The sequence below is a fragment of the Panthera leo genome, chromosome D2, assembly GCF_018350215.1.
Source record: "Panthera leo isolate Ple1 chromosome D2, P.leo_Ple1_pat1.1, whole genome shotgun sequence".
In the NCBI taxonomy this organism is placed as follows: domain Eukaryota; kingdom Metazoa; phylum Chordata; class Mammalia; order Carnivora; family Felidae; genus Panthera; species Panthera leo.
Genome location: NC_056689.1, coordinates 2,765,856 through 2,781,530, shown reverse-complemented (window position 1 = coordinate 2,781,530; position 15,675 = coordinate 2,765,856). Strand labels below are relative to the sequence as shown.

The following is a 15,675-nucleotide window of genomic DNA, read 5'->3' as shown; positions in this document are numbered from 1 at the left end:
TGGGAGTCCTCTCTTCCCTTCCCAGTCCAGGGCAATGGAGGTTCACGTGAACACAGTGCTCTGGTGACTTTGTGGTATGAGGGTTAGGGTCAGAGAAGTTTTTTGACATCAACGCTTTCAGTGGAAAAGACACAACAACATCTCACCTCTAACTCAGAAAGTGGTACAGGGCAGGCACCTGCACAGAATAGCACACAAGGCAAGCTGTTTAAGACCTAATCAATAAGCTTCATCTCTGTAAAACTGATAGAAAGTATCCCAAAGATTCAGACTCAAATGGACTTTATATAGCTTCAAAATATATTTTTAAAAGACTACAGTCATAACTGGCAGTTAGAGAACATGTTGTGCTTAGCTCCTAGCTTCCTTAACCTTCAGCCCTGTAGGAACCAGAAACCTGTTGGTCACAGCACACCTACCTTTCCCTGGAAATGCCCAAACACCACCACCGCCCTGAGCAAGTGAGACCTGACTGATGTTCAAGTGGCCTCATGGTTTGTCACGATCCTTACTGATCTCTCTGCATTGACCATCCACCCCAGCTTGTTCTTTGCTTTTATCCCTAACAAATCCAAATAGTTTCCATTCCAGAATTCTGATTTCTAGCTGTAGGCCTCCTGACACCAATTTCATCAAATGCCCACTCGGTGATCCTATGGGCTTTGTTTTGCCCTTTGTGAGGTTTTTTGCCCTTTGTGATGTGTCTCAGCTCCTCGGTATCTCCAGCATGTGAGTAACATCCCAAGAATCCCAATGATTAGACAAGCTGTGGGAAATTCTGGACCTCATCCTAATGGCTTTGAATGACATCTTCTCCTTAAGTGTTCCTTCCTTCTTTCCTTCCTTCCTTCTCTCCAATGCTGAATGTTTCTTCCTCATCCTAATGGCTTTGAATGGCATTTTCTCTTAAAGTGTTCATTCGTTCGTTCGTTCGTTCGTTCCTTCCTTCCTTCCCTTCCTTTTCCCCAATGCTGAATGTTCCTTCCTCATGCTTGAATCTGAAGTAAAGTGCTGAACCAAAGTGCTGCAGATCTGAAGTGTGAATTCTCTGCACAGTGCCTGTCACCCACTAGCTGCCTTGGCACCGTGGGTGAGTGAACAATGAGCTCCCCTCTGCACCCCTATGATTTACATTAGCATCTGTCAAATTAGCATTCAGATATTTGCTAGATAAAAAGGAAAAAAAATGGGAGTCATAAAATATTTTTTAGAATCATAGATTCTAAACTCTGCAAACTCTGAATTCATAGAGAATAAGAAATCATAAGACATCTTAAAGGACCTGAGAGTACCCCGTTTAATTACAACTGAATCTGAGTTACAACCTCAAACTTCTAAATCTTAAATTTAGCAATTCTCTTTAAAATGCTGATTATTTGATTTGATTTAAATGTTTAAATTTGTTTGATTTAAATGTTAAATATATTGCAAAGTTGTTTTTTTTTTTTTTCAAATAATTCTTCTACTTTTTAGGGTGCATTTGTTTTTCCTTATTTGTATTGCGATCACGGAACCATTTTAAAATCCATTTTCTGTCCCTGCCTTTAGTGTCCTAGTTTTTCAGATGTGGGTTTGGCTCTGGTGATGGGGATACTCAGCAAACTAAGCTCGAGTATATATTTACAGTTATTTTTTGATGTTCTATGGGATTATAGCCCCCATGACTGGGAGCACTTCTCACACACCAGCTCCTGATATCTGCCAGGTGGGTATGGTTATTCTTCTATAAGCTCAGGAGTAACAATTTTATTATACTTAGGTTAGCTATCAGATGCTTTTTGATAACACAATTATGTATATGCTTATAAACGTGCGTTTAAATATATAACTTGCAGTGGATGGCAAGCTCTTTTGTGGTGAGAGGCATGACAGTTCCACGTAGTATGATTTCAGAATAGAACTGCTTACTTGAAAACAATAGCTACCAGAAAACTTCACAGATGCTGAATAAGAAAAGAAAATAATAGGACCATAATGGGCTAATTCCTCCTTCTGGGTTTTCTTTAGGCTTAAAAGAGATATATACAGGTAGCTTTATGTATTATGTGATATTAATACAGTAGTTAAATCAGCATGGCCACACGTTAGGAGGGCATCATTATTCCTAAGGGTACAGCCCTCTTTTTATTACTTTCCTCCAGCTATGTCTCTACTGAATTCATATCACCACATTTTCTCTTTATGGCTCTCCCTCGGCTTTTCATTCTTCTTACGTGTGAACAACTATGAAGCTGCTTCTGTTTGTAAAGACACCCTAATAACTCTCATTTATATATCTTACTTTCCTCCAAATTAATATTCATAAATCCGGACTCTAACTAGCGATAGTTCATTTCCATTACAATGAGCATAATCCTTTCATATTTGTCCTTCCTAGCCACACTTTTTATACCTCCTTTTCTCCTTCCCATTCTGTGTACGTGTCCCTAGAAACAGACTTTAAATGCCTTCTCAAAGACTTCCGTGTTCCTTCTGAAAACTCTTTTCAACCTCTTTTTGTGAGATTTGTCTTTTTCTCCCTAAAACTTTTGAGTTAACTCTTATCCTATTTTGCACATGAACTTGACTGAGAAAGGATCCACTGGGTCCTGCGACCCTACCTCTCCCAGGTCTCAGTCAGGTAGTTCTATATTTCAGTCAAATATAAAAAGGTCACGGTGCCCCTATGTGCTTGTGATACCGAATCTCCATCTTACGAAGAAAGGTTAACTTCTTCAAATCCCAGAAAGATGAAGTATGCTTGACCCTTGAGTCACATGGGGGCTTAGGGGCACCAACTGTCCCCACCATCCACTCTCCTCAGCCAAAATTCTGTCTGTAACTTCTGACCACCCCCCCACCCCAAAAAAAAAAAATTAACTAATAGCTTACCCATGACTGGAAGCCTTACCAATGACATAAACAGTTAACACATATTTTGTAGGTTATATGCATTATATACTGCATTTTTACAACAAAGTTAGAGGAAAAAATGTCATTTAAAAAATCATAAGGGAGAGAAAATGCATTTATAGTATTGTACCATGTTTATAAAAAAAAAAAAATCCACATGTAGGTAGACCCATGCAGCTCAAAGCCACGTTCAACTTTAACTTGTTCATGTACATGACCTATAAATGCCTAGGGCTGAATACAGTAATATAAAGCTGCAATATTATTCATATTTCTCTCCTTTTTTGTAAATATCTGCTTTTTATGTTTCAACTAAGGTGATTTTCTGGACTTTTTCTAAATTGGTCAGACTCTTCAGTATGTGCTCCCATAAGCTGACGCATTTTAATTTCTTTTTTTTTTTTTTTTTTAACATTTATTTACTTTTGAGAGACAGAGACAGTGTGAGCGGGCGAGAGGCAGGGAGAGAGAGGGAAACACAGCATCTGAAGCAGGCTCCAGGCTCCGAGCTGTCAGCACACAGACCAATGCGGGGATTGAACTCATGAACCGCAAGGTCATGACCTGAGCCAAAGTCAGATGCTTAAAGGACTGAGCCACCCAGGTGGCCCCTCCAATACATTTTATATAAAATAATGACATCTCAAACACAACACACAACTCCTGACATAATCTGATCAGAGCAGGGCAAAAATAATTTGTTTCTTCTCTTCACTAGTTTTGGACAACACACATTTATTTACATGTTGTTTTTTTTTTCTTGCTCCAGGGAAGATTTGAAACAGATTTTATCAACTTTGTCTAATAGATTATTTTCTCAATATATTGATACTTTGTGTAGATTATTCACAGACTTAGGTCATTATTTGTTTAGATTAACCTCAAGGTAATTGAGGACTTTTGTCACATGATGATCGTTAGGGTTATTCTCTCTCAACATTTCCACACAGAACTGACTTTACTAAACCCAAATATAAAATCTTCTATTTAATACCTTTTGAGTATTAAATTACAACACTTTAATCAAATTTGCTCCACGTGTCTGATTCGTTTATTTTATTTATATTGAGAGGTCTGGGTGTCCTTTTTCCTTAATCTGGAGAAAACTAACTGGAATAACAGTTTTTTGTTGTTGTTTTTTTAATGTCATTTTTCCTGAAAGGATTTGAAATTCACCCTCCCTTTTAAGTTTCCGCGGCTGGTCTCCTGGAGTAGAAGTCACAGGAACCAAAGCAAAGGGACAGCAAGTGTGCTTTGCAGTTGCCCCTGTAGGGGCAACCCTCATGGGACCCCGCTGTGATGGCATAATTACGTGACTGTCACCTAGCTTAGGGAGTGGGTTTGCCCACAAACTGAGAATGTAACAACTTTCAGGGAGTCTCCAGAGAGGAAACACGTATAATACTCTGTGCTACTGGTATGTCTTTATATAATACAGTCACTTTTGTGTTAAAGTGAGATTTAAACAATGAGTACAGGCAATTGTAGACAAATTCAATGTAAATGAAAACACTAGGATCAGCATCCGTAATTGTTTCTAGAAAATATTTGACTCAATGTGTTATGGTTTGTCTTGAGTAGAGGGAATAGAATGATTTCAAATAACTGGAAAGTTTATAGCCCATATTTGGTAAAAGGCTGAAAAAAAACCATGTTAGTTGTAACAACAGAAATTTCACATTTGGTCAAATAGCTTGTCAATCAAAAGTAGTGGAGAATTTAGGGAAGAACCTGTTTGATTTCACATGAGGAGATGTGAGCAATTTTTACACCCGTTTTAATCATAGTGAGCCTTTTCTGAAAAGTGTAGAAATAAACTTTTATCTATAGCAATTATAATAGAGATACCTAAGTAGTTGATTTATCTTTTCATATTCTACTTTCCCATATTCTTTTTTTTTAATGTTTATTTATTTTTGAGTGCGAGAGAGAGACAGAGACGGAGCATGAGCATGAGAAGGGGAGGGCAGAGAGAGAGAGGGAGACACAGAATTCGAAGTGGGCTCCAGGCTCTGAGTTGTCAGCACAGAGCCTGACGCAGGGCTTGAACCCAGGAACCATGAGATCATGACCTGAGCCGAAGTCGGATGCTCAACCGACTGAGCCACCCAGGCGTCCCTCCAATTTCCCATATTCTTATCACTAATGTTCAACAAGATGCGCTTAGACCACATATTTCATGAAACTTTTTATCTTATTCCCATCTCTTTTAGGTGATTTAAGTTACAATGATACTTCTTCCATTGATATTATAACATTGTTTTCCTATACGTGATCAACAGCTGGCATTGAAAAAGAGTCTCTATCTTTTTAAGATTTATTTTTATAAACATATTGTGTTTCGTTGAACGCTGACCTACAAGAACTATGAGTGAACCATCCCTTTTCCCTAATGAGAAAGGAAGAGCCAGAATTAAGAACTGTTGTTTTTATCTAGAGGGGACCCAAGCTGTGGGGGCACAGATACTGCAAGAGGAGAAGAGGGAGATTTAAAGCTGCATTTGTCGAGCTTCATTCTTTTTGACGGGCTGTGTCAGAATCAGGGTTAGCACTGACTGAAACTCCAGGCAGAAAAAGAGTTGTCGACTTGTGCAGGAGGCTGCGTGGAGGACAGAACCAAGCTCTGAGTGATAGTTCCTCAATTGTAATAATTTTTAATGATGTCAAAACGGTAGCGGTAATGTTTGAATACTTGGCTAATTGGACTTAATCAGTTAAACAAGCTATCATGTTTAAAGCTCTCCTTAATGAAATCTCTTTAAAAATCCATCACCCCACGCGGATCAGTGCAAACCCAGAGAAGGACTTTCAGAGGAGTGGGCAACTCCCATGAAGGCTAACACAGGAAAGTTTTATAGATTCAGCAAGATGGACACCACTGAGAAGCAGAGAGAAATGGCTTGTCTGTGATGGTTTCATATACATGGAATGTTTTGCATACAGGAGATAAACACATCAGAAAGAGAAACCTAACAGCCACAAATTAGTGGCCTTGCAGACAGAAGATACAGGTGACTGCAGGGTGTGATGTGGAAATTAGGAGAAAGAGACCAAGGACAAGAAAGACACAAAGCTGAAATTATGTCGTGTTGTACAAGATGGTTTCCATGTGCAATTTCTTTCTTTTTTTGTTTTTCATTTTTCTTCCTCCCTCCCTCTCTCTCCCTCCCTTTCTTTCTTCTTTCCTTTCTCTTTCTTTCTTCTTTCTTTCTTTCTTTCTTTCTTTCTTTCTTTCTTTCTTTCTTTCTTTCTTTCAGGAAAGAGAAAGAGCATGAGTAGGGGAGAGGAGCAGAGGGAGAGACACAGAAGCAGCCCTCATGCTCTCAGCATGGGTCCCGACAAGGGGTTCAATCATCTCATGAACCGTGAGATCATGATCTGAGACAAAATCAAGACTCAGATGCTCAACCCATTGAGCCACCCACCTGCCCCACATGGGGTAAAGGAAGGAAACTACAACAGGCAGAAACATCAGAAGCTGAAAGGAAGGACATGACTCAAAATATGGAGATCTTAGGGCAAAATCAAGGGAATCTCCACATCAAGGACAGATGCATTAAGTGTCTATTGCTGTGTAACAAGTTGTCTCAAACGTAGTGGCTTAACAATGACAGACTTATTATCTCAGTTCCTGTGGTCAGGAATCCTAGATTGGCTAAATCTGGATCGAGCTTTCTGGGAAGGCTGCAGGTGACCATATGGACTGTGGCTGCAGTCTCCTGTGAAGGCTGTACCGGTGGCCATGGACACGAGTGTAACCTCAGCCTCAGTCTCTCGCCATCCGTGCTTCTCCACCGTGCTGCTTTTACAGCCTGTCCACCGACCTCCCCCAGAATGAGCAGTGCTGACAAAGAGCCAGCGAGAGAGTTCCAGGGAGGCTGCCACTGTCCTTATGCACCCTAATCTCACAAGGGACACTCCATCACTTTCAATTGTAGCCTGTTCATTAGAATCATCAATTCGTTATGTCCAGCCTACATCCAAGAGAGGGAATTAAACACGGTGTAAGTACGGGAGGCAGTGGTCACACCTGGCTATCACAGAGGCTGCCTTTCCCTGTAGACACTAGTAAACACCTCTGAATTGTGCTGTAAACAATTTTACAGTAACAGGAATTGGGGCATCTTAATGGCTCAGTCAGGTAAGCCTCTGACTCTTGGTTTTGGCTCAGGTCATGATCTCACAGTTCATGGGTTCAAGCCCCGTGTCAGAGTCAGAACTGACAGCACAGAGCCTGCTTGGGATTCTCTCTCCCTCTCTCTCTGTCCCTTCTACTCCCCCCATGAATAAATAAGCTTAAAAAATTTTAAACTAACAGTGGAACCAAAGCTAGCAGAGAAAAATGAACCTAGAAATGTGGGCGGCACATGAGAAAACAATGCTGAATTAGAAAAATGAACAGAATGCTAATCCAATAATATAATCCAATAATATAATGATTTAGATACATGAGATCAAGAAGAAAGAAAATTTAGAGCTGTTCCGAGGTGACTAATGGAGGGCAATCTCACCGTATACTTCAGTGAGGCCAGGGAAAAAGAATTTTGGCAAAACAGTAACACTTCTGCTCAATGGCTCAGTCTTACAACCAGAATTAGGAAGATATAGCACATAAAAATACCAGAAGGGTACAGGCTGGATGTGATCATGGTGTTTATGATGGCTCTGAGAAATAAGAAACTTCTCTTAAAAATTAAACATAGGATTTGGCATCAACTGGATAGGAGTTTGAGAATCACACAACACTTTCAAGAATACTAACTACGCACTAAACCCCGATAGTGTTCCAGGCATAATTCTGAATATTTTAGTTCTCTCATTTAATTAGAACATTAATTCAAAGGAGTGTTATTATAGAAGGCATTGTGCTCAACTTCCTAACACCATCATTACCCCAGTAGATTAATTTAAGCCAATTATTGTAACTCCCACTCCTTTGCTGACTGGGTTATGATCCATGTTTGGAGAATGATTTCTGAGAAGTTTGCCACAGTCATCTGGAACAGGCATTTTCTTTCCTAAGAGAAAGTCAGTGGGAAAAACAAGATGTCTCTTCTTCTACTCGAGTTTGTCAAGTTTGCATAAAACATTTTTAAAAACTCTGTCTTGTCATGAGTCAGAAAATGAACTGAACACCAAAGATGAGAAGTATTTTCTAATTATTTTTTGCTTTCCTTAATGTTACATTAGTTTCAGATGTTCAGTGACTCGATGGGTCTATGTCCCATGCGATGCTCTAGTCATCATACGATGCTGTATTTTATACTTATCAATTCTATAGTAATACTTTCAGAATCAACTCATTCTGAGATGAAAACATCTTGCCAATTCTCAATTTTGCAAAAAAAAAAAAAATCCAGAATTTATATTTAAAACTCATTTTCCTTTCCTTCTTTTTTTTCACTAATTCTGAAAGGAAGAATGTTCAACAGAATCCCAGATATGTGAACTTTTTTTTTCTCTTTTCTTGTAAGAAATATATATATATATATATATGCCAAAGCCCTTTCACCTCTACACAGAGAAAGATATGCAAAAATGGAAAGCCAGTAGACCGGAGCTATGAAATGAACGACTTGGCATCCGTGGCAGATATCTACTCACCGCCAAACGTTTACCCAAAGAAAAACATTCTCTGTCAAATTTTATTAGAGTTTGCACCAAACAAGAAAAAGGTCTCTTAGGAATATTTCTTGTTTGACAAGAAATGAACACAGTGTCCTTTTGTTTTCTGTTTGTGGAAAGACAAAAACAAACACTTATCCAGTAATTGTGATATCTTCGGAGTTCAGACACTCTACCTATCAAAACTAAACCGTGGGATAGGCTACAGGATCAAGTAACAACTGCAGCTACCCACCGCCGGTTCCTAGGTATTCCGAGAGGCAAGATGCTGAGCTGAGGAGGTGCGGGGGTGTCAGTCCTGACAGCAGTGGGGGAATGAAAATGAACAGCACGCTCACTGCAGCATGTGAGAGCTTGCCTGGTACAATGCGGTGCACTGGGACTCGGTCTCTGGAGAATTTGAGCTGTCATCTCTCCGAACACGGTCACTCGTGGCCCTCCTGTTTGCTATTCTGTGGGTGACTGTTTAACTTTGGATTACTTTCAACCACGCGGCAAACAGTTACTGGAGGTCTACTGTGCGCAAACTATTGTAATAGGCGGATCCTAATTCCAGGCATTTCTGCACTTCCCCCTCCTCTTGTTTGAGGTTATCCAAGAGACGCATTCATTTTGGGCAGTGCACAGATCTAAACAGAGGATGGCAGGGGGAGTCAGAAGTTAATGCCAAATCCTTTATGTCCAAGGATATGTGAACTCTAAATAGCACATACTCTCTACTGAATGGGGATAAATATAATGATTACGATAATACTATGTCTGATATCTTAATATTTTACAATTATTTCTCTCTTCCTGCTCATTCATGGAGAAACGTGCTAGAGTAGGGAACAGTTAGGGTACACAAAAAAAAGGAAAAACAAACAAACAAAGCTAGTTTTTCCATAGTTTGCACCCTAATAGCTGTGCTACTGGCCAGACCAATACCCTTGTCTTCTAGCTCAAGAGTATGATAGATACTGCAAGCTCTGGATCCCCAAAGATCACGATCCCTAACTTTAGGGTACAGGTTGTTCTTATGTCTTTCGATGCGCCTGCCTACCTAACATCACAGTCTTCGGTTGTCGAGGACTCTACATGGATACCTATTCCTCTAAAGCACCCATACTATTTTTTCTTGGACAAGCAATCTTTGAAGAAATGACTTAATTCCACCTTCCTTGAATCCCTTTCCCTTCCCTCTTGCCCTGCTCCTAAAAATGAGCTGTAACTTTCCAATTTCCTTCCATCTTAGAGTGTTAAGACCCTGGGTTCTTCATCAGATCACATTCCACATTCTAGACAAACTTGGAACAATTTTGATTTCCTTCTCACTTTGCCTCATCATATTTCTAGTCTCCATCCAATATTGTAAATAACCATTTTCTTCCTTTACACGGTAAATCACGACAGCCCTTTCTCCAAACCTCCTACTCGGCAAAATTGTTCCCCATATTTTTATCACCATCAGGGGATCTCAGAGACAGTGAAGCTTCATAGAAGAAGTTGAGTGTGGACTTTGGAAAGAGCTAGGGAGCAATCAATGTTATTGTTTTTAATGTTTATTTATCACTGAGACAGAGAGACAAAGCACAAGCAGAGGAAGGGAAAAGAAAGGGGGACATGGGCTCCAAAGGAGGCTCCAGGCTCCAAGCTGTCAGCACAGAGCCCCATGCAGGGCTCAAACCCATGAACTATAAGATCATGACCTGAGTCAAAGCTGGACACTTAACTGACTGAGTCACCCAGGTGTCCCAATGTTGTTATTTTCATACTATTAATCAGAACTGTTAGCGGAGGTCTGCCATACAGAAATGCCTTGTCTCAGTAGATCTGTAAGATATAAAAGAACTGAGACATAGTCTACTGTATAGTGAGTATGCTCCACTCCCCACTCTCTTCCTCCTCAAAATGTGACAGAAATCACAGGAGGCATGGTATGAAAAAAGAAAAAAAAGACAAGTATTTCAGCGGAAATCTGACATTGGAGCTAAGGCTGAGTAGCAGAAATAAAAGCCCATACACTGTCACATGGCTTCAAAGTTTGCAGAGGCACTGACAAAGGCTAGTTGGCTTGAGCAGTGCCCCTCCCACACTACCGCACCTCTGCCCCCGGGGGGGGGGGGGGGCAAAAAAAATCATGTCTATCATGTCTACTGGGAAAGCCTGAATGTGACCTCAGTTGAAGACGCATTCTTTGCAAATGTAACAGAATTAAGATGTGGTCACACTGGATTAAGGTGGGCCCTAATCCAGTGACTAGTTTTCTTACCATAAGAGGGAAAACTTGAGACAGACAGAAACACAGGAAAACTGCCAGATGACAGTGAAAGCAGTGTGGCTGCACACAAGAAAGGCCAAGACAATGAACCGCAGCTTCAACAAGGGTCCCGCCACCAAGGCGTCAGAGGAAACACAGCCTTGCCGACACTGTGATTTCAAACTTCTGACCTCCATGTGCAGGAGAGAATAGATTTCTGTGGCCCCAGACCCCCTCGTGAGTAGTAACAGCCGTAGGAAACAGATTCGAGTGTGGGGAGTCATTCTGTACTGAGGAGTACTGGTCTACCTACAGAATAGGTGTGCAGATTCTGAATCAAAGAGAAGGGCTTGTATCTCTGCTCTTCCGCTAAGTCGTGTGGCTGTTGGCAAGGTATTCATGCTCTTCCAACCTCAATTTCCTGTCATGGAAAGTGGAAATAAAAACCATATCTTCTTCACTGGACCGTAGCACGAGAAAATAACAATGCCTGTAAAGCACATGTCACTTTGTGCGACGTACTGCAAGACTGTAACTGTTAGCTACGTATCTCCCCAAACGTGATGGCCTCCTGAGTGTGACCCTAAAGGTGAGAGGCACACCCAGTGAAGTGCCACTTAAGATTTCAACATGACCAACACACGTTTGTTCTCTTATACGGAACAGCCATTGCCTCTCATAAGAATGTGCTCTGCACGCTGACACGTTCTCCTACGAAGTCACCCCAACTGCCAGCATTTCAGGAGCACTGAGATGCATATAATTCTCTCCAGCAACACTCCATCCTCTTGAACACGGGGAGTTACACAATACACATGGTATTATTCTATACCCGTCGTACACACGTAGGCTGAGGTGAGCGAGTCACTTTGCACAGCCCTTTTGAACCTCTGCAGTAACACCACCACTGAACTAATGAGGCACGTATTTTCCTGATCTGTGTATTTGCCCAGTGAACACACTGCCTTGCTGATAGTTGAATCCCAATAATCTGTGGAACAGGAAAAAAGATCTCCATAAGATTCGAATCTACAGGCTGGCCTTACTCGGGGATGCTCTGCTGTAAGAAGCAGGGAAAGCCACCCGGTGTGCCTGTCAGAGCTTGAGCTGACGACATTGGTGAGTTTTGCCCTGAGTGTTTCTGTAATGACGTGGAAAGCCTGGCTCCCACCCTCCAGAGATTAGGATACAGGAGTCAGATTCGGGACCCAGGAATTTCACAGTGTACCATGTGCCCAGAAGGTACTGCTACGGACGATCTGAGAGTCACATTTTGAGAAACACTGGTCGTCATGGAACGGCCATCTATTAAAGCCCAGTGGTTTTGTTTTAGGGTTATTTTTGGAACATATCTGAAGGACTTAACGTGTAAAATCTCCCAGTTTGGTTTCTAGTGCTTAGATCAAACTTCTATATAAAAACATTTCATACACCATTCTTTCTTCCTAACCCCCATGCAGCTAAACTAGATGTACCAAAATAAACAAGGGAGGGGGGGTCTTCAAACTGTTATGCACATGGCTACTTTCTGAAAACTATTACTTATTTTTCTTAATGTTTTAAAAGTTTTTATTCATTTTTTGAGAGACACAGTACGAGCGGGGAGGGACAGAGGGAGAGGGAGACACAGAATCTGAAGCAGGCTCCAGGCTCTGAGGGGTCAGCACAGAGCCTGACGCTCAAACCCACAAGCTGTGAGATCATGACCTGAGCCAACGTCGGACACTTAACTGACTGAGCCCCCCAGGCGCCCCTGAAAGTATTCACTTATTTTGAAAATAAGCCTTTGAGCTCTGGGTTCTAGAATTATGTGTGGAGGATTAAAATAGCCACACCTCAGACCAGTTAGATCAGAATCTCTAGGTCAGTTTCAAGACATAGAGATCTCTAAATCAAGTCCCACGCACAGCCAGGGTTGAGTACCACTGCTTGGAATGAACAGACTCTTCAGGGGTGGACGGCTGAGGTCTCTGGCCTGACAATGATAAGAAAACATCCCTGATTCTGAGCCCTCTGGTTCTCTGGAGCTTGGATATCTTCAAGATTCTTTAAAGAATATTCATATAAACCCGAGATTACAGATAAGGAGATCAGCAATTCTTACGCATTTCAAATTTCAGAAACAAAGAATTAGAAAACAAAGCAGCCTACCACAGAAGTCTAAGAGGAAGGACATACTATCACCCACATATAATTAGCCCGGCATCCCAAGAACTGGTGCCTATCGAGAAACAAGAGAAAATCCAACAGAACTCTAGTCCGCCTGAGACCATGTTTTTAACAGAATGAAGTGAGCAAATGGGAAGCTTCTGTTTTAAAAAGGCATACTCTGTATGCTTAGGTTTACATAACTGAATATTTTTGGCTTAGAATACATTGTCTGTATTAAACAATTCCGTATTACCTTACACTACTGAGACCAAGGTTTATAAATTATTTTGGTTCCTAATTTTCACTCTCTTTTCATTCTTTTTAAGATTAAAAGTTTAGTCTATCATGACTGAAAACCTGCCCCTGGCTCCGTCTGCCCAAATACCCATACATCTTTTCATATCTGTTCATAACAGCATCTGAATAAAAATAAGCTAGCAATAAACTCTTCTGAGTGTAACGATTTCAGGATAAGATGAGCAAGGAAAGAATTGATTCTGCTACAATGGACTGGACTAAGCAAGTTCCTTGGGCCCAGCTGTGTGTCAGAAAGAGCGTTTAGACATCCAGCCCATTCAGTCTAGTGACATCAGATCAAAGCAAGTGGTCATGTTTAAGAAGGCTTGGGATAAACCGTCTTTAACCCTTTCAAGTAGTTAGAGGTTGTTATCCTCACATAATTTTCCTTTCACCCAGAATGAGCGGATATTTATTTATGAGCAGATTATTTATTATAAATAAGCAGAAGGGAGAGACATTATAAATGTTACGTACAATGAGAAAGCGATTTCCTGATGTTTTCATTAATTTCTTCTACTTACAAGAAAAAGAGAAGTACTTTGTCTTAGAAAATACTGGGCCTAGGGGCACCTGGGTGTCTCAGTTGGTTAAGCGACTGACTTGGGTTCAGGTTCATCTCACGGTTCATGAGTTCAAGTCCCGCATCAGTCTCTCTGTTGTCAGCACAGAGCCCACTTCAGATCCTCTGTCCCCTTCTCTCTCAGCCCCCAGATTCTCTCTCTGTCTCTCAAAAATGAATACACATTAAATAAAAAAAAAGAAAAAGAAAGAAAGAAATTTCTCAGCCTGGATGACTGCATAGAAACTTTCTGAAAGCAGAGTTCACAAGTAAAATTTTCAAAGAAAATCTATATCTATTTACATACTTTAAACCAATCTATATCTACTTGATCTATTGATCAAACACATTAGTGAATAAATCATTTGGGGATATTTATAAATCTCCATCTGGACTATTTTGGCATAACTCACATATATATTTTAATATAACTCATTCATTTGTTCTAGATGATTCCATCTGATTAAGTGGTAGTGAAGCTTTGACTCATCATCTGATGGAGCACTACAAGGGGCTTCTGAAGAAGTTGAACAGCCACCGTTTTAGTCATGATGAAGACGGTACAAACTCTGATTCCCTCAGCGACAAATATCCATGCATCTTGGTAGGTATAGTTAGATTATAAGATGGACTATTTCTTGGAGTCACTAAGTGTCTTGCAACTACAGGAATTTAGAATACAATCACATGAGCACGTCTTCAATCTCTGATAAGCCAAATATGTCAGGGAAAGAATAGTCTAGAAAACATGATATTTCACATCTCATTTCTAAGAACTCTGTGGAAGAGAAATGCTTCAGCGTCCATTGCTAGCCAAGCGGAGCTCACAGCATTGAGGTACCCAACTAAGGTCTCAGAGGACAAACCTGCCACATTGGAAATGTTCTAAGACTATTCTACAAATTCTAAAAGCTAAAGAAAAAAGTGAACGGATTTTCTAGAGGTGAGGAATTCCCTAAGTTACACGAATCTGCTGGCAGCTTCGTATCCAACAAATGGTAAATTTGACCTTTTAGGTTATAAATGCTACCAACTCTGAAACGAATTGAAACTCACTTTTTAGGCATACTTTTTAATATATAAATCTACAGAGGTATATATTGTTGTCAGGTATTTTAGTCTAAAATCATTGTATATCTCTATAATTACCCCCTAACAAGGTCAGGAGTAGTAATAAACTTTAATGGGGATGTCAGTTGGTGACATCTACCTAAACAAAAATTACTATGTGAAGTTTGGTGAAATGTTAAAAGGACTAAATATAATTATGTTAAACAGCTTCTACAAAATGCATAGTCTTCCCCTGTTTCCCAGAAAATTACCTTGAGGCAATAGTTTTGTGATTGAAATGTAAAGAAACCCATCTTATTTTATTTCCTATATAAGCTGGCTCTGCTGATCCAAGTAGAAGAATTTGCTAATCAAGTGGGCATTCTACACCTTAGCCAAGTGCTCATCTGCACAGTTCAGACAATAAATAGATTTGGAAAATTTATGCTAATAAATAAATTATAACCTCGCTGGGCTCAGTTCTTTTTAAATAAAATGCTTAGGGAAAAAACAAAACAAAACACTATGGGAAGAAGATGTTGCCTAAAATTTTGTTTAAGATTTAGAATGCAAATCGCAGTCTCTTAGAAAATTAAATCATTATCCAATGGAAATGGTAATCATCCTAAATTCCCAATGTAGTGTTATACTTAATCTATTCACAACCTTAGCCCCTTATCACTTGATATTTTACAGTTTGAAAATTTTTTCATGTGGTTTATATTTTATTCTAATAAAGACACAGCTGTAAGCAATCTAATTGTTTATTGAAAGAAACTTGGAAATTTCCATTGTATAATCTCAATTTGATTTTAGTCAGATTTGCAAAGTGCTGATTGACTATAAAGCTGATTTATAG

General features: G+C 40.1%; 1 long non-coding RNA gene across 1 annotated transcript; it reads left to right on the top strand.

The window, feature by feature from the left end:
* Positions 1–741: 741 nt before the first annotated feature.
* On the top strand, positions 742–15,248 carry LOC122202333. Its single transcript, XR_006194598.1, has 3 exons — positions 742–1,090; positions 14,216–14,370; positions 15,153–15,248. It is a non-coding gene; the product is annotated as an uncharacterized LOC122202333 (long non-coding RNA).
* The last annotated feature ends 427 nt before the right edge of the window (positions 15,249–15,675 follow it).